The sequence below is a fragment of the Rhinoraja longicauda genome, chromosome 22, assembly GCF_053455715.1.
Source record: "Rhinoraja longicauda isolate Sanriku21f chromosome 22, sRhiLon1.1, whole genome shotgun sequence".
In the NCBI taxonomy this organism is placed as follows: domain Eukaryota; kingdom Metazoa; phylum Chordata; class Chondrichthyes; order Rajiformes; family Arhynchobatidae; genus Rhinoraja; species Rhinoraja longicauda.
In genome coordinates, this window is record NC_135974.1 from 3135003 (window position 1) to 3159743 (window position 24741).

Consider the following 24741-nt stretch of genomic DNA (forward strand, 5'->3'; position numbering starts at 1 on the left):
TGGTGACTGTGGGTCCGGAAGTGACTGGTGAGGCCAATCCGGGCCCGGAAGGCACGCCCACACGTAGGACACAAGTGGATGGGTGCTACAGTGGAAGTGGAGGTAGCTCGGACCTTGCGCGCGGTGCGTTTCAGAGTAGATACTCTGCACGGTGCAGAGTATAAGAGGAAGGATGTAATGCGAAGGCTTTATAGGGTATTGGCTAGACCACATTTAGAATATAGTGAGCAGTTTTAGGCCCCGTCTCTGAGATAAGATGTGCTGGCATTGGAGAGGGTCCAGAGGACGTTTACTGGAATAATCCCAGGGATGATTGGGTTAACATATGAGGACTGCTCGATTGCTTTGGGCCTGTACGCACTGGAGTTTAGAAAGATGATCTCACTGAATCCTACCAAATAACGAAAGTGTGGCTTTAAACTAAGTAGTGGGGGGGAGGGGTTGACAAATTGGGAATATGGAGATGGAGTTGAAAGGGAAGCGAATACAGGAGAAATTGCAAAGGATTCTCGAATGAATGGGGAGGGAAGTTCTAGACGGGATAAGAGAGTAAGGTCAGGGCCAATTGTGACCGGTGTGAGAGGGGAGGTGAATACGGAAATTAAAGTGTTGTATTTAAATGTGCGAAGTATAAGAAATAAAGTGGATGAGCTTGAGGCTCAGTTAGACATTGGCAAGTATGGTGTTGTGGGAATCACTGAGACATGGCTACCAGAGGACCAGGGCTGGGAACTGAATATTCAGGGGTACACAACGTATAGAAAAGGCAGACAGGTGGGCAGAGGGGGTGGGGTCGCTCTGTTGGTGAAGAATGATATTCACTCCCTTGCAAGGGGTGACATAGAATCAGGAGATGTAGAATCAGTATGGATAGAAATGGGAAATTGTAAGGGTAAAAAGACCCTAATGGGAGTTATCTACAGGCCCCCAAACAGTAGCCTCGACATAGGGTGCAAGTTGAATGAGGAGCTAAAATTGGAATGTCGCAAATGTAATGTTACGGTGGTTATGGGAGATTTCAACATGTAGGTAGACTTGGAAAATCAGGTTGGAAATGGACCCCAGGAAAGAGAGTTTGTGGAGTGCCTCCGAGATGGATTCTTAGAACAGCTTGTACTGGAGCCTACCAGGGAGAAGGCAATTCTGGATTTAGTGTTGTGTAACGAACCTGATCTGATAAGGGGACTCAAGGTAAAAGAGCCATTAGGAGGCAGTGATCACAATATGATAAGTTTTACTCTACAAATTGAGAGGGAGAAGGGTAAATCGGAAGTGTCGGTATTACAGTGTAGCAAAGGGGATTACAGAGGCATGAGGCAGGAGCTGGCCAAAATTGACTGGAAGGAGGCCCTCGCAGGGAAGACGGTGGAACAGCAATGGCAGGTATTCCTGGGAATAATGCAGAAGTTGCAGGATCAATTTATCCCAAAGAGGAGGAAAGATTCCAAGGGGAGTAAGAGACACCCGTGGCTGACAAGGGAAGTCAAGGACAACATAAAAACAAAAGAGCAGAAGTACAACAAAGCAAAGAAGAGTGGGAAGCCAGAGGATTGGGACTCTTTTAAAGAGCAACAGAAGATGATTAAGAAGGCAATATGGGGAGAAAAGATGAGGTATGAGGGTAAACTAGCCAATAATATAAAGGAGGATAATAAAAGCTTTTTTAGGTATGTAAAGAGGAAAAAAATAGTCAAGGCAAATGTGGGTCCCTTGAAGACAGAAGCAGGGGAATTTATTATGGGAAACAAGGAAATGGCAGACGAGTTGAACCGGTACTTTGGATCTGTCTTCACTAAGGAGGATGCAAACAATCTCCCAGATGTTCTAGTGGCCAGAGATCCTAGGGTGACAGAGGAACTGAGAAATCCACATTAGGCAGGAAATGGTGTTGGGTAGACTGATGGGACTGAAGTCTGATAAATCCCCAGGGCCTGATGGTCTGCATCCCAGAGTACATAAGGAGGTGGCTCTAGAAATTGTGGACGCATTGGTGATCATTTTCCAATGTTCTATAGATTCAGGATCAGTTCCTGTGGATTGGAGAGTAGCTAATGTTGTCCCACTTTTTAAGAAAGGAGGGAGAGAGAAAACGGGAAATTATAGACCAGTTAGTCTGACATCAGTGGTGGGGAAGATGCTGAAGTCAATTATAAAAGACGAAATTACGGAGCATTTGGATAGTAGTAACAGGCTTGTTCCGAGTCAGCATGGATTTACGAAGAGGAAACATGCTTGACTAATCTTCTGGAATTCTTTGAGGATGTAACCAGGAAAATTGACAGGTGGATGTGGTGTACCTTGACTTTCAGAAAGCCTTTGACAAGGTTCCACATAGGAGATTAGTGGGCAAAATTAGAGCACATGGTATTGGAGGTAGGGTACTGACATGGATAGAAAATTGGTTGACAGACAGAAAGCAAAGAGTGGGGATAAATGGGGCCCTTTCAGAATGGCAGGCAGTAACTAGTGTAGTACTGTAAGGCTCGGTGCTGGGACCGCAGCTATTTACAATATACATTAATGACTTGGATGAAGGCATTAAAAGTACCATTAGCAAATTTGCAGATGATACAAAGCTGGGTGGTAGTGTGAACTGTGAGGAAGATGCTATGAGGTTGCAGTGTGACTTGGACAGGTTGTGTGAGTGGGCGGATGCATGGCACAACGCGCAAGCATTGCCACTTTCATTTCACTGCACATCGTGTATGTGTATGTGACAAATAAATTTGACTTGACTTGAGATGCAGTTTAATGTGGATAAGTGTGAGGTTATCCACTTTGGTGGTAGGAATAGGAAGGCAGAGTATTATCTGAATGATGTCAAGTTAAGAACAGGGGATGTACAACGAGATCTGGGTGTCCTAGTGCATCAGTCACTGAAAGGAAACATGCAGATACAGCAGGCAGTGAAGAAAGCCAATGGAATGTTGGACTTCATAACAAGAGGAGTTGAGTATAGGAGCAAAGAGGTCCTTCTGCAGTTGTACAGGGCCCTAGTGAGACCGCGCCTGGAGTACTGTGTGCAGTTTTGGTCTCCAAATTTGAGGAAGGATATTCTTGGTATTGAGGGCGTGCAGCGTAGGTTTACTAGGTTAATTCCCGGAATGGTGGGACTTTCATATGTGAAAGACTGGAGCGACTAGGCTTGTATACACTGGAATTTAGAAGGATGAGAGGAGATCTTATCGAAACGTATAAGATTATTAAGGGGTTGGACACGTTAGAGGCAGGAAACATATTCCCAATGTTGGGGGAGTCCAGAACAAGGGGCCACAGTTTAAGAATAAGGGGTAGGCCATTTAGAACTGAGATGAGGAAAAACTTCTTCAGTCAGAGAGTTGTAAATCTGTGGAATTCTCTGCCTCAGAAGGCAGTGGAGGCCAATTCTCTGGATGCTTTCAAGAGAGAGCTGGATAGAGCTCTTAAGGATAGCAGAGTCAGGGGGTATGGGGAGAAGGCAGGAACGGGGTACTGATTGAAAATGATCAGCCATGCTCACATTGAATGGCGGTGCTGTCTCGAAGGGCCGAATGGCCTCCTCCTGCACCTATTATTTATTGTCTATTGTCTATTGAAAGGCCTAGATAGAGTGGATGTGGAGAGGATGTTTCCAGTAGTAGGAGAGTCTACAGCCTCAGAATAAAAAGACGTACAGGAGATGCAACACCTGTTCCTATACCTCCTCCCTCTCTATTAGGTCCAGGGAACCCAAAGGTCTTTTCAGGTGAGGCAGAGGTCCGCTTGCACTTCCACCAACCTCATCTACTGTGTCCGTTGTTCCAGGTGTGGACTCGTGTATACCAACGAGACCAAGCACAGACCAGGGGATCATTTCGCTGAACACCTCCGCTCAGTCCGCCAAGGCCTACATGATCTTCCAGTTGCCAAACACTTCAACTCCCCCAACCATTCCCACACTGACCTTTGTGCCCTGGGCCCCCGCTGAGGAACGGCACCTTGTCTTTCACATGGGCAGCTTATTGAGCAGAAAGAAGGAATGGGTGCCTGTCCCGCTGAGTTACTCCAGCATTTTGTGTCTCCCTGTTGAGTTTCACTGTCTGTATAACTTGTTATCACCTAGCCCACAGCCAACAATGGACCATTGTGGGCTCTACATTTCCTCGATCACCGTTACTTTTCACACATCTTTCATGCATTTGTTCTATATATCTTCATATCGCCGTCTATATATCTCTCTTCCCTTTCCCCTGACTCTCAGTCTGAAGAAGGGTCTATTTCTTTTCTCCAGAGATGCTGCCTAACCCGCTGAGTTACTCCAGCTTTTTGTGTCCATCTTCGGTGTCAATAATATTGATGACTGGGCAATAACTGACTACAATTTCTAGAGTTCAGTTTTATGATAGTAAATTGCATTAAAGCTGTTTTGAGTACAGCCAGCAAGGTCTTGTCTCTCTTGGTAATTGTATTGTGCGTACAATACTACTGATCGAGTACTGACTACTGATCGAGTTACCAAGTTCCCAACAGTTCCCAAGTCTCAGTTTACAGCCCTTTATAGCATTGCATACAATACAATACAATACAATACAATACAATACAATACAATATATCTTTATTGTCATTGTACAGGGGTACAACGAGATTGGGTACAACGAGCCTCCCATACGATGCAATAATTTAATTAGCTAGTCAATATTAATTTAAACAACCCAACAAAACAAATTGTAACAGTTTTAAAACAGAATAAAGTGCAAGTAGATCTGTGCCGGATCACTGTGGCCATCTGGCTCAGCAGGACCAGTTCATAGCAGCTATGGCCCTGGGGATGAAGCTGTTCCTGAGTCTGGAGGTGCGGGCGTAGAAGGCCTTGTATCGTCCGCCCGATGGAAGGAGTTCGAACAGACTGTTGCAGGGGTGTGAAGAGTCTTTGTGGATGCTGGTGGCTTTTCTGAGGCATCGTGTGTTGTAGATGCCCTCCAAGGCTGGTAGCTGTGTTCAGATGGTCCTCTGAGCTCTATGGACTACCCGCTGAAGAACTTTCCTCTCTTCCTCTGTCTTCTTGCAGTCTCTGATCATCAGAAACTATTAAAGATACAGACAAGGCACTTGTAACCTTGCCTAGGGTCACATCATCCAGGCTGTAGGATAGTCCTGATTTATTTTATTTAAGAAATGTGTTTTGTTTCTTATATATATTTGCACAAGCAAATAACACAAGTAACATTTCCCTTTCCCCTGACTCTCAGTCTGAAGAAGGGTCTCGACGTGAAACGTCACCTATTCCTTTTCTCCAGAGATGCCTTCTGACCCACTGAGTTACTCCAGCTTTTTTGTGTCTATACGTGGCTTAAACCAGCATCTGCAGTTCATAAATTCCTGCACACGTAACTATAGTTCTCTGAAACTGGTGGATGAACTGGTCCTCAGTATAACAACACCTTGAAGCAGTGCCTTAAAGTACTGCTGAGAGAGGCATCGTAAACATCTGTGCACAGTTCGATTTATGCCACTTGTCCAAGATTTCATTGAATCAGTGACTTTCTAGTGCACTGTCATTTCTTCAGAAGCCTACTCCAGTTAGCCGGCTCACTTTGCTCCAGTCCCAGTGCCCTGCCAGATGCTCCAATTTTAAGTACATGTCCTATTTTCAACTCAACTCTAGTTACGAAGTCTCTGTCAGGGAAAGGGATACTTCCATCAATTCTGTCAAAACCCCCAGATCTTTTTGGGTAGCTCAATTAACTATCTCTCAACCTTCTGTTTAGTGACCATTTCCTGCTTGACTCTCCACTATCAATCCATCAAGGTTTCTCTACACAAACCATAACAGATGACAAAAAAAGAGCTCTGTTTTTTCTGTTCTTCTTCCCAACTTCTGCTTCTGGCTCTGTCGGCTTGCAGGTGTGTGTTTCAACAGACGTGAGTTCGATATAGCTCTCAGGGCTAACGGGATAAAGGGATATGGGGAGGAAGCAGGAATGGGGTACTGATTGTGGATGATCAGCCATGATCATATCGAATGGCGGTGCTGGCTCGATGGGCCGAATGGCCTCCTCCTGCACCTGTTGTCTATGTTTCTATGATTGTTTTATATTGACGACCTGCAATCCCAGTGCTAGAGAGAGGGTTTTGTTCCATAGCAGGATGACTAATGGGTTGAAAGGCTGGGAGATGGGCTCCCATGATTTGAGTTCTGATACAACTTTATTTAATTGCTTTTCCTTTATTTAAGTGATATTAGAGACCCCCTCTTTGGTTCGATTTTAGATTATGAAAGAGAGCAAAGCAACACATATAAGTAGAAGTTGTGCAGGGGTCGAGTTACTGCCCCACAATGCCAGAGACCCGGGTTCGCTCCTGACTGCAGGTGCGTGTCCATATTGAGTTTGTACGTTCTCCCCGTGACCTGCATGGGTTTTCTCCAGGATATCCAGTTTCCTCCCACACTCCAAAGACGTACTCCAAAGAAGTTTGTATGTTAATTGGATTCGTAGAATTGTAAATTGCCCCTAGTGTGAGTTGGATCGTGTAAGTGTGCGGGGATCGCTGGTCGGTGTGGACGCGGTGGGCTGAATGGCCTGTTTCTGTGCTGTATCTCTAAACTAAACTAAACTGAAGAAGTTAAATAGAAGGACTGGTTGCTGCCCATATGTTGACTTTGCTTTATTTCTGCAATCTACTAATTGGGCCATTTTGACTCAATGAGCAACCTAGGATTACATTTAGGTTTAGGTTTATTATTGTTCCATGTACCGAGGTACAGAGAAAAGCGTTGTTTGCATACTATCCAAATAGATCAGCTGTACCACACACAGATGCAATCAGTTCAAATTCACATACAGTAAATAGAGCAGGAGGGAATACACAGGCCTCAACAATGTGGCATACCGTAGTGCATCAGTTCCTTAGACAAACCCCAATGTACTCACTGGGGTAGAGGTGAATCCAACAGTACCCCAGCTTATGGAAAGACCGTTGAGAAGCCTGATAACAGATGTAAACATGTTTTTCCTAAGTGAACTGGTGTGTTCTTTCAAGCTTCTGTACCTTCTGCTGGACCGGAGCAGGGAGGAGAAGGAATGATAGGTCTTTGATTATCTTGACTGCTTTTCTGAGGCAGCGTGAATTGTAGACGGAATCAATTGTGGGAGGTCTGGTCCATGTGATAGACGAGGCTACATTTGCATTGTTCTGCAATTTCTTGCGACCTTTGGCAGGGCTGTTCCAGAACCAAGCTGTGATGCAACCAAACAGGATGCTTTCCATGGTGCAGCGGTTTGTCAGAATCATTGGAGAAATGCAGATTTCCTCAGTCTCCTCAAGAAATAAAGGCACGTAGACCTTAGACTTTAGAGATACAACGTGGAAACAGGCCATTCGGCCCACCGAGTCTGCACCGACCAGTGATCATCCTGTACACTGGCCCTATCCTACACACCAGAGGCAATTTGCAATTTACTGAAACCAATTGACCTACAAACCTGACATCTGGACCATCAGCATCTGATGGTCTGCATCCCAGAGTACTCAAGGAGGTGGCCCTAGAAATCGTGGATGCATGGGTGATCATTATCCAATGTTCCCTCAACTCTGGATCAGTTCCTGTGGACTGGAGGGTAGCTAATGTAACCCCACTTTTTAAGAAAGGAGGGAGAGTGAAAACGGGGAATTATAGACCAGTTAGCCTGTGGGGAAAATGCTTGAGTCGATTATTAAAGATTTAATAGCAGTGCATTTGGAAAGCAGTGACAGGATCGGTCAAAGTCAGCATGGATTTATGAAGGGGAAATCATTCTTGACTAATCTTCTGGAATTTTTTGAGGATGTAACAAGTTGAATGGATAAGGGAGGACCAGTGGATGTGGTGTATCTGGACTTTCAAAAAGCCTTTGACAAGGTCCCAAGAGATTAGTGTGCAAAATTAGAGCACATGGTTTTGGGGGTAGGGTACTGACATGGATAGAGAACTGATTGGCAGACAGGAAGCAAAGAGTAAGAATTAACGGGTTCTTTTCAGAATGGCAGGCAGTGGCTAGTGGGGTGCCGCAAAGCTCGGTGCTGGGGCCGCAACTATTTACAATATATATTAACGATTTAGACGGAATTAAATGTAACATCTCCAAGTTTGTGGATGACACAAAGCTGCGTGGCAGTGTGAGCTGCGAGGAGGATGCTATGAGGCTGCAGGGTGACTTGGATAGGTTGGGTGAGTGGGCAGATGCATGGCACATGCAGTTTAATGTGGATAAATGTGAGGTTATCCAGTTTGGTGGCAAGAACAAGAAGGCAGATTATTATCTGAATGGTGTCAGATTAGGAAAAGGGGAGGTGCAACAAGAGCTCGGTGTCCTTGTACATCAGTCACTGAAAATAAGCATGCAGGTACAGCAGGCAGTGAAGAAAGCGAATGGCATGTTGGCCTTCATTGCGAGAGGATTTGAGTATTGGAGCAAGGAGGTCCTACTGCAGTTGTACACGGCCCTGATGAGATCACACCTAGAGTATTGTGTGCAGTTTTGGTCTCCTAATTTGAGGAAGTACATTCTTGCTATTGCGGAGTGCAGCGTAGGTTCACCAGGTTAATTCCCGGGATGGCGGGACTGACATATGATGAAAGAATGGGTGGACTGGGCTTGTATTCACTGGAATTTAGAAGGCTGAGAAGGGATCTTATAGAAATCTATAAAATTCTTAAGGGATTGGACAGGCTGGATGCAAGAAAAGTGTTCCCCATGTTGGGGGAGTCCAGAACCAGAGGTCACAGTTTAAGAATAAGGGGTAGGCCATTTAGTACTGAGATGCGGAAAAACATTTCCATCCAGAGAGTTGTGAATCTGTGGAATTCTCTGCCATGGAAGGCAGTGAAGGCCAATTCACTGGATGTTTTCAAGAGATAGTTAGATATAGCTCTTAGGACTAACGGGATCAAGGGATATGGGGAGAAAGCAGGAACGGGGTACTGATTGTGGATGATCAGCCATGATCACATTGAATGGCGGTGCTGGCTCGTAGGGCTGAATGGCCTTCTACTGCACCTATTTTCCATGTTTCCTTGTTTCTCTGGCATGTAATCAGTAAAAATTAATCAGGAGGACAGAGAAACTAGGCAGAGAACTAGGGTGGGGGAGGGATGAAGAGAGAGGGAAAGCAAGAATTGCTTGGAGTTAGAGAAATCAATATACATACCGCTGCGTTGTAAGCTGCCCAAGTGAAATACGAGGCGCTGTTCCCTGGATGCTAAAACACAACGTTCACTAAAACAATGGAAGGCACAGAATATATCAATAGCAATTATATTTTAAGTACACATACAATATCACCATCTAAAGTCCTTAAAATCCATTAGCCTGAAAATGAATACGTAATATTGGGAGATAAATGTAAAAGATTGCCAGCAGTTTGAAAACACTGAAGAGTTAATCCATATTAAATTGTGCATATAATTTTGAGATGTATTAATACACTGAATTTTTTCAGCAAAATTGCTGTGTGGATGTTAAACTACACTGGTGCCTCCTTCATCCCTGTTGTGTGAAAACATTGCACCTCAGGCTCCCCTTTAAATCTCCCTCCTTGCACCTTAAACTAATGCTCTCTAATCTTAGACTCCCTTGCCCTGGGGAAATGTTTAGTTTAGTTTAGTTTAGTTTAGAGGTACAGCGCGGAAACAGGGCCTTCGGCCTACCGAGTCCACACCGGCCTGCGATCCCCACACACTAACATTAACCTACACACACTAGGGACAATTTTACATTCCTACAATTGTACCAAGCCAATTAACCTAAAAAAAAACCTGTACTTCTTTGGAGTGTGGGAGGAAACCAAAGATCTTGGAGAAAACCCACGGAGGTCACGGGGAGAACGTACAAACTCCGTACAGACAGCACCTGTTGTCAGGATCGAACCCGGGTCTCTGGCGCTGTAAGGCAGTAGCTTTACTGCTGCACCGCCATATGACTGAGAACATTCAGCTCATCAATGCCCCACATGGTTTTATAAACCTCTGCTTCCTTTCCTGTGATATATCGCCCCAATCCATCTAGTTTCTCTTTATAAATCAAGCTCTCCAGTGTCATCCTAATGTCATTTTTCAGCACCCTGTCCAGCTTCATGATATCCTTCTTGAGGCTGAGCAACCAGAGCGACACATAATACTCTCAGAGAGATTTCACCAATATCCTGTAGTGTTAGAAACATAGAAACATAGAAAATAGGTGCAGGAGTAGGCCATTCGGCCCTTCGAGCCTGCACTGCCATTCAATATGATCATGGCTGATCATCCAGCTCAGTAACCTGTACCTGCCTTCATACTCCCTGATCCCTTTAGCCACAAGGGCCACATCTAACTCCCTCTTAAATATAGCCAATGAACTGGCCTCAACTACCTTCTGTGGCAGAGAATTCCACAGATTCACCACTCTCTGTGTGAAGAAATGTTTTCTCATCTCGGTCCTAAAAGACTTCCCCCTTATCCTTAAGCTGTGACCCCTGGTTCTGGACTTCCCCAACATCGGGAACAATCTTCCCGCATCTAGCCTCTCCAACCCCTTAAGAATTGTATATGTTTCAATAAGATCCCCCCTCAGTCTTCTAAATTCCTGCGAGTATAAGCCTAGTCTATCCAGTCTTTCTTCATAGGAAAGTCCTGCCATCCCAGGGATAGCATGACGTCCAAACTCTTGCACTCAATGCCCTGAGCAAAGAAGGGAAGCGTTGCAAATGCCTTCCTCAGTACACTGTACTTGTTTCTCTGTGGCTCTCACATCTGCAACATGCTCCAGGGCCCTGCCATTTACTGTGCAAATTCTGTCCCTGTTTAACTTTCCAAATTGTAACACTTCGCACTTGTCAAATTTCAGATTCCATCTGCCAGTCCTTGGCCCGCTGCCTTAGTTGATCTGGATCCTGCCTTAATTTCAGATGACCTTCTCCGCTTTTCACTACACTGCCAATTTTGCTGCATTTGCAAAATTACTCACCAGGCCAACTGCAATGTGATTCTAACCATCAGTCTTCTTCTTCCGTGTCCATCATCCATGTTTCAAATGTTACATCGCTGTCATCGTCCGCCCTGAAGAGGGCGCAAGCTTCCAGCAACAATCAGTGGGAGCCATCACTTGTACAATAGACGATGGTGGTAGCAGAATGAGCTCAGGACACTTCCAGTTTCCAGCCCCGCGACATGGACGCTTCTGCTATGGGGGCCACTAATCATCAGTGTCGATGAGGGATGACATCTACTGTTGTGAATGGACCTAGTACCGATCTCCATGGCACACTGTTGGTCACAGGCCTCCAATCTAAAAAACAGCCTCTGACCATCCTCTGACTCCTGTCACCAAGGCACTTTTGTATCCATTCAACTAATAAACCCTGGATCCCATTAGAATTGACTTTCCATGTCAGCCCACAATGCGGGGCCTTACCAAAGGCCTTGCTGAAGGTCATGCAAACAACATCTCGCTCCTCAACAATCTCTTGGCCACTTCTTCAAAAATGCTCTATCTATCATCTTCACGAGACGCAATTTCCCACGCACATAGCTGTGTCTCTAATCAACCCTTGCCTTTTCAAATGCAGAGACATCAGTAAATCCTCCAGTTACATTCCCTCTGCTGATGTAAGCCTGTAGTTCCCCGGATTGCCCTTGAGGCCTTTCTTAAAGAAAAGCACAACATGAGCCACCCATCATTCCTCTGGTACCTGATCCATGGCCAACCAAGAAACAGACATCTCTGCCTAGGAAGGAACTGCAGATGCTGGTTCACACCGAAGAGAGATGCAGAATGCTGGAGTAACTCAGCGTGACAGGCAGCATCTCTGGATAGAAGGAATGGGTGACGTTTCGAGTCGAGACCCTTCTTCAGGCTCTACAGATCTATCCGTCTTAACCAACCTGATCTCCCGGTGGCTCAGCACTTCAACTCCCCCTCCCATTCCCGATCTGACCTTCCTGTCCTGGGCCTCCTCCATTGTCAGAGTGAGGCCCAGCGTAAATTGGAGGAACAGCACTTCATATTTCGCCTGGGTAGTTTACACCCCAGTGGTATGAACATTGACTTCTCCAACTTCAAATAACCCTTGCTTTCCCTCTCTCTCCATCCCCTCCCCCTTCCCAGTTCTCCCACCAGTCTTACTGTCTCCGACTACATTCAATCTTTGTCCCGCCCCCTCCCCTGACATCAGTCTGAAGAAGGGTCTCGACCCGAACCATCACCGATTCCTTCTCTCCGGAGATACTGCCTGACCCGTTGAGTTACTCCAGCATTTTGTGTCTACCTTTGTTTTAAACCAGCATCTGCAGTTCTTTCCTCTACAGATCTATCTACTGATATCTCTGCCAGAGTCACATAATCAGCAGCCAAGCTTGCATCATATACAACCGCAATTTCATCTGCGCTTCGGAACAAGCCTTTGAAAATGTTCACTATCTGCATGGATCGATAGGCAATTCAAGTATTTATCTAGCCCTGTGTTACAGTTGTTATGGCTTTTTCTCAGTCCATTAATTAAAAACTAAGTGCTTAGAGCACATTTGGGCGGCACGGTGGCGCAGCGGTAGAGTTGCTGCCTTACAGCATTTGCAGCGCCGGAGACCCGGGTTCGATCCTGACTATGGTTGCTGTCTGTACGGAGTTTGCACGTTCTCTCCTTGACTTGCGTGGGTTTTCTCCGAGATCTTCGGTTTCCTCCCACACTCCATAGACTTACAGGTATGTAGGTTAATTGGCTTGGTAAATGTAAAAATTGTCCCTAGTGGGTATAGGATAGTGTTAATGTGCGGGGATCACTGGGCGGCGCGGACCCAGTGGGCCGAAAGGGCCTGTTTTTGCGCTGTATCTCTAAACTAAACTAAACTAAAACATTGCGACGAGAAGCGTCAGAAATGGATGTTGGATGAAGCTGAGTACATACAATCTCAAATGTCTGGAGGAACAGAGGGGGGAAGACTTACCTGTGATGATTTAAGTCTCCAGTTTTTTGTGCAACATAAATTTTAGAGGCAAAATCTGCTGATGTTTAAATGACTGACCCCAGACTGCTGAAACTGAAAATGTATACAGAGCTCCTTCAAGGGAAAAGATTACCAAGATGAATGATTTAAAGACTCAAGGATGTTCATACCAATGTAAAATAAAAAAATCTTTCAACACCAAATTTGGGCAACTTATCTGGGATGTTTCCAGGTTTCCAGATTCAGGGACAGTTTCGTCCAAACTGTTATCAGGCAAATCAATCATCCTACCACAACCAGAGAGCAGTGCTGAACTACTATCTACCTCTCTGGTGACCCTCGGACTATCTTTGATCGGACGTTACTGGCTTTACCATGCACTAAACGTTGTTCCCTCATCATGTATCTCGACACTGTAAAAGGCTCAAAATGTATTGTCTTTCTGCTGAATGGATAGCATGCAACAAAAGCTTTTCACTGTACCTCAGGTAAATATAAAATGCTGGAGTAACTCAGCGGGACAGGCAGAATCTCTGGAGCAAAGAAATGAGTGACGTTTCGGGTCGAGACCCTTCTTCAGTCTTCAGCTTAAACCAGCATCTGCAGTTCCTTCCCACATATTTCACTGTACCTCGATACACGTGGCAATAAAGATTTAGATTTAGAGATACAACGCGGAAACAGGCCCTTCGGCCCACCGAGTCCGCGCTGCCCAGCGATCCCCGCACACTAACACTATCCTACACCCACTAGGGACAATTTTTACATTTACCCAGTCAATTAACCTACATACCTGTACGTCTTTGGAGTGTGGGAGGAAACCGAAGATATCGGAGAAAACCCACGCAGGTCACGGGGAGAACGTACAAACTCCGTACAGACGGCGCCCGTAGTCGGGATCGAACCTGAGTCTCCGGCGCTGTATTCGCTGTAAGGCTAAATGAAACTGAGAGTTAATCCTTCAAGGTGATAAAATGTGAACAGTTGAAGCATTCACTGTTTCTCTCTCTAAAGGTGATGTCTAAACGGCCGATTATTTTTTGCGTATTTTAAGTTTGTCTCAGTTCTCCTCAAACATTATTTTGCAGAACCCTAGAAATTGAATGTTAAATTCCAAAGTCAATTCCAAAGTCAATTCCAAAGACAACACTGATGACAGCTCCTCTTTTGGAAGACTGCCCCTTGGGATTGAGTGTGTTTGTTTGTCTGTCTGTTTGTTTATATTTTATTTCGAACACGTAAAACAAAACAAAAGATAAAACAAAACAAAATAACATTAAAATGAAATGAACGATAAACACAACTCAATGAATAAATTTTCATAAACAACACAAATTAAACTTTACATGTTTGAAAAGGAGTAGGAGGAAGTATATACTTATTTATTCCTACCCCTTCTCAGCTACTCATCAATTAATTCACAAACTTTATCTCATCTACATGAGATACATCTAAATATATATATACCTATACATACATGCATACATACATACATACATACATACATACATACATACATACATACATACATACATACATACATACATACATACATACATACATACATACATACATACATACATACATACATACATACATACACACATACACACATACACACATACATACATACATACATACATACATACATACATACATACATACATACATACATACATACATACATACATACATACATACATACATACATACATGCATGCATACATACATACATACATACATACATACATACATACATACATACATACATACATACATACATACATACATGCATACATACATATATATTCCACATACACATATACACATATATGTACACACGCAAACATACAAATATGCCGTTTATAAACAATTATCCAAATTCTATACAAAGCGAATATCACACCGTGTCAATAAACTAAAACTTAAATGTCATCACAGCCCTTCATCATTCTTATACCTCTGGAAAACAATTTTTTTGTACATCTTCTTGAACTGAGTAATGTTTGTGCTTTGCTTGAGTTAATGAGCTATAAAGAGATACAGCACAGAATCAGCCCTTCTGCCTATTAAAACCATGCTGATCATGAATGACCACTTTCTACTTAACATACATGAATCCCATTTTTATTCTCCCCAAATTCTCTTCATTCTCAAAGCATCTACCATGTTCGTACATGCTAGGGAAAACTTACAGTGGCCGATTCACCACCAACCTGCACATCTTTGGGGTGTGGGTGGAAACCGGGCCAGCTGGAGAAAACCTACAGGGTCACCGTGAAAATGCATAAACTCTGCACAGACACCACCCGAAGTCAGGATTGCAACCTGGTAGACAATAGACAATAGACAATAGGTGCAGGAGGAGGCCATTCGGCCATTCGGCCCTTCGAGCCAGCACTGCCATTCAATGTGATCATGGCTGATCATTCTCAATCAGTTCCCCGTTCCTGCCTTCTCCCCATACCCCCTGACTCCGCTATCCTTAAGAGCACTATCTAGCTCTCTCTTGAATGCATTCAGAGAATTGGCCTCCACTGCCTTCTGAGGCAGAGAATTCCTCAGATTCACAACTCTCTGACTGAAAAAGTTTTTCCTCATCTCAGTTCTAAATGGCCTACCCCTTATTCTTAAACTGTGGCCCCTGGTTCTGGACTCCCCCAACATTGGGAACATGTTTCCTGCCTCTAACGTGTCCAACCCCTTAATAATCTTATACGTTTCGATAAGACCTCCTCTCATCCTTCTAAATTCCAGTGTATACAAGCCTAGTCGCTCCAGTCTTTCAACATATGACAGTCCCGCCATTCCGGGAATTAACCTAGTAAAACTATGCTGCACGCCCTCAATAGCAAGAATATCCTTCCTCAAATTTGGAGACCAAAACTGCACACTGTACTCCAGGTGCGGTCTCACTAGGGCCCTGTACAACTGCAGTACTCCAGGTGCGGTCTCTGGCACTGTGAGGCAGCAGATCCACCAGCTGCTCCACTCTGCCACCACTGTGAAGCAGGGATGACTTGCTTCTCGTCCACACCTGAGGAGGGTAATAAGACAGATGTGGAGCCCACAAGATGTGCCTGACCATGTGAGTGGCCGGAAGAGGTGAAGTGATACACTCTTTACACCACCTACACAGGGCCCCAACGTATCATTGTTTCATGTCTGTGAGGCTCTCAGTACCACCCTGAATGTTTCTTATCCACTTTGAACATCCATAAGCCAAAGGTTCCCAAAGGCCAGTGGGGATGTGTAGGAAGGAACAGCAGATGCTGGTTTAAACTGAAGATAGACACACAAAGCTGGAGTAACTCAGCGGGTCAGACTGCATCTCTGGAGAAAAGGAATAGATGACATTTCGGGTCGAGACGGGTCTGAAGAAGCGTCTCGACCCGAATCATCACCTGTTCCTTTTCTCCAGAGATGCTGTCTGACCCGCTGAGTTACTCCACCTTATTGAGTCCACTTATAGTTGGATGAATAGGCCTGTCTCCAGGCAATGCTGGTCGATGATTCCATGAAAATGATCCAATCCTTTCTCATGTTTATTTACTTTCTATATTCATACAAATGTTGGCCTTCATAACAAGAGGAGTTGAATATCGGAGCAAAGAGGTCCTTCTGCAGTTGTACAGGGCCCTAGTGAGACCGCACCTGGAGTACTGTGTGCAGTATTGGTCTCCAAATTTGAGGAAGGATATTCTTGCTATTGAGGGCGTGCAGCATAGTTTTACTAGGTTAATTCCCGGAATGGCGGGACTGTCATATATTGAAAGGCTGGAGCGGCTAGGCTTGTATACACTGGAATTCAGAAGGATAAGAGTGGATCTTATCATATCATATCATATATATACAGCCAGAAACAGGACTTTTCGGCCCTCCAAGTCCGTGCCGCCCAGCGATCCCCGAACATTAACACTATCCTATACCCACTAGGGACAATTTTTTTTTTTTACATTTACCCAGCCAATTAACCTACATACCTGTACGTCTTTGGAGTGTGGGAGGAAACCGAACATCTCGGAGAAAACCCACGCAGGTCATGGGGAGAACGTACAAACTCCTTACAGTACAGCACCCGTAGTCAGGATCGAACCTGAGTCTCCGGCGCTGCATTCGCTGTAAAGCAGCAACTCTACCGCTGCGCTACCGTGCCGCCCATCTTATCGAAACATATAAGATTATTAAGGGGTTGGACACGTTAGAGGCAGGAAACATGTTCCCAATGTTGGGGGAGTCCAGAACCAGGGGACACAGTTTAAGAATACGGGGTAGGCCATTTAGAACGGAGATGAGGAAAAACTTTTTCAGTCAGAGAGTTGTGAATCTGTGGAATTCTCTGCCTCAGATGGCAGTGGAGGCCAATTCTCTGAATGCATTCAAGGGCGAGCTAGATAGAGCTCTTAAGGATAGCGGAATCAGGGGGTATGGGGAGAAGGCAGGAACGGGGTACTGATTGAGACTGATCAGCCATGATCACATTGAATGGTGGTGCTGGCTCGAAGGGCCGAATGGCCTACTCCTGCACCTATTGTCCATTGTCTATTGATATAATACGATAGAAGTTTATTTATCCTAGGAGGGAAATTAATCTGCCAACAGTCATAAAAACACAAGATACATGAAACATGAAATTAAAGTGACGAGTGGAAAGGATTGGGGCGGTGCAAAGATTAGAGAGGGGAGTCAGTCTCAGTCTACCCCACGACAGAAGGGGGAGGAGTTGTACAGTTTGATAGCCACAGGGAAGAAGGATCTCCTGTGGCGTTCTGTGCTGCATCTTGGTGGAACCAGTCTGTTGCTGAAGATGCTCCTCAGGTTGACCAGTGTGTCATGGAGGGGGTGAGCTGTTTTGTCCAAGATGCTCCACAGTTTGAGGAGCATCCTCCCCTCCAAGACCACCTCCCGTGAACCCAACTCTGCCCCCAGGACGGAGCCAGCCTTCCTGATGAGTTTGTTGATCCTGTTGCCGTCCGCGGCCTTCGCCCTGCTGCCCCGGCGCACGGCAGCGGAGAAGATGGCAGTAACTACTACTGCGCTGTTTATTTGATATATGCAGCGGACATGAATAGGAACAATGAAATCACTACAAAATGCCGGAGTAACTCAGCGGGTCAGGCAGCATCTCAGGAGAGAAGGAATGGGTGATGATGTTTCGGGTCGAGACCCTTCTTCAGACTGATGTCAGGGGAAGGGGCGGGACAAAGATAACATGTAGTCAGAGACAGGAAGACTAGTGGGAGAACTGGGAAGGGGGAGGGAACTACCTGAAGTGGGAGAAGTCAATATTCATACCGCTGGGGTGTAAACTGCACAAGCAAAATATGAGGTGCTGTTCCTCCAATTTGCGCTGGGCCTCACTCTGACAATGCAGGATGCCCAGGACTGAAAGGTCAGATTGGGAATGGGAGGGGGAGTTGAAGTGCTGAGCCACCGGGAGATCAGGTTGGTTGAGACGGACTGAGCGGAGGTGTTCAGCGAAACGATCGCCGAGCCTGCGCTTGGTCTCGCCGATGTACAGAAGTTGACATCTGGAACAGCGGGTACAGTAGATGAGGTTGGAGGAGGTGCAGGTGAACCTCTGCCTCACCTGGAAAGACTGTTTGGATCCTTGGATGGAGTCGAGGGGGGAGGGTCCTGTCCAGCAGAGGACAATTGTCATCGTACTCCAGTGCCATTTCTGCGTTAGTCCCCATTTTACCTTCAAGACTCTGCTGTGACACTGTTAACCACAACATTAGCTGACAAATTGGTGCATATTAAACTCTTTACATTGTACCACAGTACACGTGACAATAAACTAAACTGAACTGATAAAACTAAAGTGAATCTCTAATGGATTTACAATGGCCTCCAAACTAACAATGATTAATTTTCGATCCACCATGCGTGCAGTAAAACTAATAAACAAGGGAGCCGGGCGTGTGCTTCCTATTAGGTGAAAATTAAACAAATGAAATTCATTATCTGCATTATAAAGAAAATAGTTGCAAGCTGGAGATTATTACTTATGGCATTAAATATAATCAGAATTCAACTTTTACTTCGCTTCGTGCTTCCATTCCAGTTGCTGCAGAGTATAATTAATTGATCCATTTTAATTTCGCAAGAACAACTTTTCTGCTAATCTGCAGTTTTAGCAGTTATAAGAATGGATTCAGTCTTTCGGATTAGTCCTTGTGTGAATGCTGCAGGTACATCCACAACAAGGGAATTCAGGATGAAATGTAAAGATTAGAGTACTGGAATTGGGAGGTCGTTTTTGCAGACACCAATATTTGCTGTAATTGGAATCTGCCAGATGTGTTTAAGCCCACAAGTAGGATGGCGGTGTTCAGCAATATTCATTGATCATGGTGATTTATTAAGTGCTACTGGGGGCGAGCTGGCAAACGGACTGCTAAACTACAACATTAAGAACAGGTAGCCAGGTCCATCATGGTTCAGTAATAGCTTTATCTGCAATGTGGCACATTGCCATATAATTCAGCGGTGCCTCGAGTTTAAATCTCCTGTATTGGCAGTTGTTTTCACCCAGTGTTGTTATGAGCACTACTTTAACATTCCAGCCACGTCTGGGAAACAAATTGTAAAACATATCTCCTGTGCTCCCCAATGCTCTTTGCCCCCTCCGCTGACATATTTATATCCCTCAAGCTCCAAAACACTTCCCTAAACCTTTCATTTTTTCCAGATGTTAGTTTAGAGATACAGCGCGGAAACAGGCCCTTTCGGCCCACCGGGTCCGCGCCGCCCAGCGATCCCCGCACATTAACACTATCCTACACACACTAGGGACAATTTTTACATTTTACCAAGCCAATTTACCTACAAACCTGCACGTCTTGGGAGTGTGGGAGGAAACGGAAACGGAAGATCTTATGTGAAGTGGTTATCATGCAAAGCAAGATGCGTCTGAGAATGGTTTGTACCGGGTGCTGAATAAACAGGTAATAGAATGCTCTGGGGGAAGAGTAGGATGGGGAAAAAGGCGGTCGTATTAATCATAGATTTCACCACAGCACCAACATGAGGAGATGTTGCAGGGGATGCATGGCCCTAGGGAATAAGAAGGGTAATGCTGTTGAGCAGAGTGTTCATTATGGACTGTTGAAGCATGGGAATGAAATATGCTGACAACTCAACAATAATGCAAAAACAACAGGGCGGGTAAGGCATATATTAAATGACTCAAAAACACCGCTGAATGGTCAAAGGTGATTTATATGTCGGAAGCGAAATCCGATTTGGCCAGAGAGTTGGATCATGAGATTATGGTCGATCTATATCCTCAGCCCCATCTCCCTTCACAAGTTGGTTAGTAAATTTGCTGATGACATGGTAATTGGTGGAGTTGTGGACAGTGAGGAAGGCGATCAAAGTATACGGTGCGTTTTAGATCAGACGCTGATACAGCAGAGAAATGCCAGATGGGGATAAATCCATGCAAGTGTGAGGTGTTGCACATTGAGAGGTCCGCTGTATACAGCTAAAGGTCAGACCCTTAATGACACGGTTGTCTGGGATCACTGAGATCTGGTGGTCCATGTCTGCAGCTCTCTGAAAATGCCAAATACAAGTAGGGCAAGTGACAAACAAGTTGCATGGAGGTATCATCAAACGCTGGAGTAACTCAGCGGGTCAGGCAGCAGCATCTAGGAGAGAGGGAATGGGTGACGTTTCGGGTCGGAGACCCTTCTTCAGCCTGAAGAAGTTCAGTCTGAAGAAAGCTCAATCTGAAGAAGGGTCTCGACCCGAAACGTCACCCATTCCCTCTTTCCTAGATGTTGCCTGACCCGCTGAGTTACTCCAGCATTTTATGATACCTTCGCATCTGCAGTTATTTTCCTACACAACAAGTTGCATGGCGTACTTGCCTTCATCAGTCGGGACATTGGGAATAGGTCAGGAGGCCATGTTGCAGCTCAACAAAGAGCTTTGGTTCGGCCACTTTAGGAGTAATATGTGCAGTTTTTGTCACCCCATTACATGAAGGATGTCGAGCGTTTGGAGAGAGGTTTACCAGAATGGTTCCTGGATTAGAGGGTTCTAAGGTTATTGAGGAGACGTTATAAGGAGAGATTGGACAAACTTGGATTGTTTTCTCTGGAGGTTGAGGGGAGACATGATAGAAGTTTATACAACGATGAGAGGATTAGGTAGAGTTGACAGAACCTTTTCCCAAGGGTAGAAATATTAAAGACGAGAAGGCATTGCTTTAAAATGAGAGGGAAAAAGTTTAAAGGAGATGTATGGGGCAAATTATTTACCCAGTGATTGGGTGCCTGGAACATGCTGCCAGGGTTGGTGGTGGAAGCAGATGTAATAGTGCCATTTAAGAGGCTTTTTAGATAAACACACAAAGGTATCGTGAATGAAGGGATATGGATCACATGCAGGCAGAGGAGATTAGTATAACTTGGTGGGTGTCATGTTCAGCACAGACATAGAGCAGCACGGTGGCGCAGCGGTAGAGTTCCTGCCTGACAGCACTTACAGCGCCAGAGATCCAGGTTCGATCCCGATCTGTACGGTGTTTGTACGTTCTCCCCGTGACCTGGGTGGGAGAACCTCCGAGATCTTTGCTTTCCTCCCACACCCTAATGACGCACAGGATTGTAGGTTAATCTGGGTGTGAATGTAAAATTGTCCCCAGTGTGTGTTAATGTGTGGGGATCGCTGGTTAGTGCGTACTCGGTGGGCCGAAGGACTTGTTTCTGCACTGTATCTCTAAACTAAATTCAAGATTCAAAATTCAAGATTCAATTTAGATTTAGATTTAGAGATACAGTGCGGAAACAGGCTCTTCGGCTCACCGAGTCCGCGCCGCCCAGCGATCCCCGCACATTAACACTATCCTACACACTAGGGACAATTTTTATATTTGCCCAGCCAATTAACCTACATACCTGTACGTCTTTGGAGTGTGGGAGGAAACCAAAGATCTCGGAGAAAACCCACGCAGGTCACGGGGAGAACGTACAAACTCCGTACAGACGGCGCCCGTAGTCGCGATCGAACCTGAGTCTGCTGCGCTGCATTCGCTGTAAGGCAGCAACTCTACCGATGCAAATTGTCACATGTACTAATTAAGGCAGAGTGAAATTTGAGTTATCTCAACTTTATAGACAATAGACAATAGGTGCAGGAGTAGGCCATTCGGCCCTTCGAGCCAACACCACCATTCAATGTGATCATGGCTGATCATCCACAATCAGTACCCTGTTCCTGCCCTCTCCCCATACCCCCTGAATCTGCTATCATTAAGCACTCTATCTAGCTCTCTCTTGAAAGCATCCAGAGAATTGGCCTCCACTGCCTTCTGAGGCAGAGAATTCCACAGATTTACAACTCTCTGAGTGAAAAAGTTTTTCCTCATCTCCATTCTAAATGGCCTTCCCCTTATTCTTAAACTGTGGTCCCTGGTTCTGGACTCCCCCAACATTGGGAACATGTTTCCTGCCTCAAGCACGTCCAATCCCTTGATAATCTTATACATTTCAATAAGATCCCTTCTCATCCTTCAGTTGATTTAGTTAGGTAAACTCAATCATGTACCAATTAAGGTACTGTGAAAATTTCACTGTTCCTTAATTGGTACATGATTGAGTTTACCTAACTAAATCATGAGCCAAAGGGTTGTTCCTGTGCAGTACTGTTCTGTGTGAAGTTCTCCTCTCCCCCAGTAAAGACACTCACTCTGTCTCCATCCAGCAGCACCTCAGATCCCGTGATTTATTTTCGTGCTTCAACTACGGGTTGCCCTTCTTCCATTGTCACTCCCCTCTGCTCAGTTTTTTTTTCCCTTTGTCCCGTGTTTGGCCCATATCCATCTAAGCCCTTCATACCCATGACCGTACCTGTCTAACTATCTTTTAAAAACTGCTCTCACACCTGCTTCAACCACCTCCTTTGGCATCCAGGTACCGACCACCCTCGCTGTGAAAAAGTTGTCCAATAAAATCTTACCTCTCCCACCTTAAACCTATGTCCTCTGTTTCATGATTCCACTATTCTGGACTCTGTGCGTTCAGCCTCTCTATTCCACTTACGATTTTACACACGTCTGTAAGATCACGACTCACCTGGAAGATCCAGACCTGCCCGACCTCTCCCTAGAAATATAGCTCTCCAGCTGAGGCTTTCTATTTTAGGACATCTCAGGAGTCCTCTTTCTTTTGGCGGTCACGGTGGCGCAGCGGTAGAGTTGCTGCCTTACAGCGAACGCAGCGCCGGAGACCCGGGTTCCATCCCGACTACGGGCGCCGTCTGTACGGAGTTTGTACGTTCTCCCCGTGACCTGCGTAGGTTTTCCCCGAGATCTTCGGTTTCCCCCCACTCCAAAGACGTACAGGTTTGTAGGTTTTTTGGCTTGATAAATGTAAAAATTGTCCCTTGTGGGTATAGGATAGTGTTAGTGTGCGGGGATCGCTGGTCGGCATGGACCCGGTGGGCCGAAAGGGCCTGTTTCCGCGCCGTATCTCTGAACTAAACTTCAGTAAATGTGATTCACCCCCCCCCCCACCACTGCTGCTACTGCAGATGGAGACTTCACCTGTGTCTCCTCTTGGTCCAGCAGTTCGACAGTCACTGCCCATTGACCCAGACGGATCAAGGATAACGTTCTCTTGGTCCTCCTCTGCCAGCCCACTCATCCCCCACTCCATCAGCATCCCTCTGGCAACTCCATCACCTTCGACGTGAGTCCTGGTCCACTTCTGAAAGCCTTTCAACTCTCCAGAGGGAGCCTTCTCTCCACAATTCCTTGGTTTGCTTAATCCTTGCCACCCAACCTGCTCTCCCCCCAGGTAAGTGCCCTGCAACTGCAGGAGATGCACCACCTGTCCCAAATCCTCCTCCTCTCTAATTTTCATCCAGGGACTGCAGAAGCTCTTCCAGGTGAGACAGAGGATCATGTGCACCTTCTCCAATCTCGCCTATTGCACTCGTGACCCCTCCTTTACATTGACCATGACAAGCATAGACGACATGACCATTTCTCCGAGCCTCTGCGCTCTGTCCACCAAGTCCTGCCAGCTGCTCCGAGTTTCTAACCATTCCAACTTGCCTTCCCATGCCCAAACTGACCTTTTGGTCCTTGGCCTCTTCCACTGACAGGCTGTTGAGGCCACACGAAAACTGGAAGAACACCACCTTCTTATAATTGGGTTACTTACAACCCAATGGTATGAATATTGTACTCTTAGCTCCATGCAGCAGTGGTTGCAGCTCTATAATACAGCTGCCCAGGCTGGGATCGAGGTCAATTCTTCTTGGATAGACACAAAAAGCTGGAGTAACTCAGCGGGACAGGTAGCATCTCTGGAGAGAAGGAATGGGAGATCCTTCTTCAGACTGAAAGTCACGGGAAAGGGAAACAAGAGATATAGACGATGATGTAGAGAGATGTAGAACAATGAAGGAAGATGTGCAAAAAAGTGACGATGATAAAGGAAAGGGGCCATTGTTTGCTGTTTGTTGGGTGAAAACGAGAACCTGGTGCGACTTAGGTGGGGGAGGGACGGAGCGAGAGGAAATACCGGGGTAAATTGAAGTTAGAGAAATCAATTTATCTTGCGTAAATTCTGGTGCCAACCAAGCCCTTTCATGTTTGTGTTCACTTTCCTCATTGGGTTCCTGTTTCCGCTTTCAATTTGGTAGAGTCATAAGCGTGGAAACGGACTCTTAGGCCCAACCTGTCCACACCAGCCAACATGTCCCATCTACATGAGTCCCACTTGCCTGCGTTTGGCCCATATCCCACTAAACCTGATATTTGCTTTCAAACACCTTGACCTTGATCCAATCCTGCAATGCTTTTTTGT

The 24741-nt window shown here is 45.5% G+C and overlaps 1 protein-coding gene across 1 annotated transcript in view; it reads left to right on the top strand.

Annotated features, from left to right (window-relative positions):
• cdh22 (cadherin 22) overlaps window positions 1-24741 on the top strand; it is an 882037-nt gene that overhangs the window by 778239 nt on the left and 79057 nt on the right. The gene's annotated exons all lie outside the window — the stretch shown is intronic.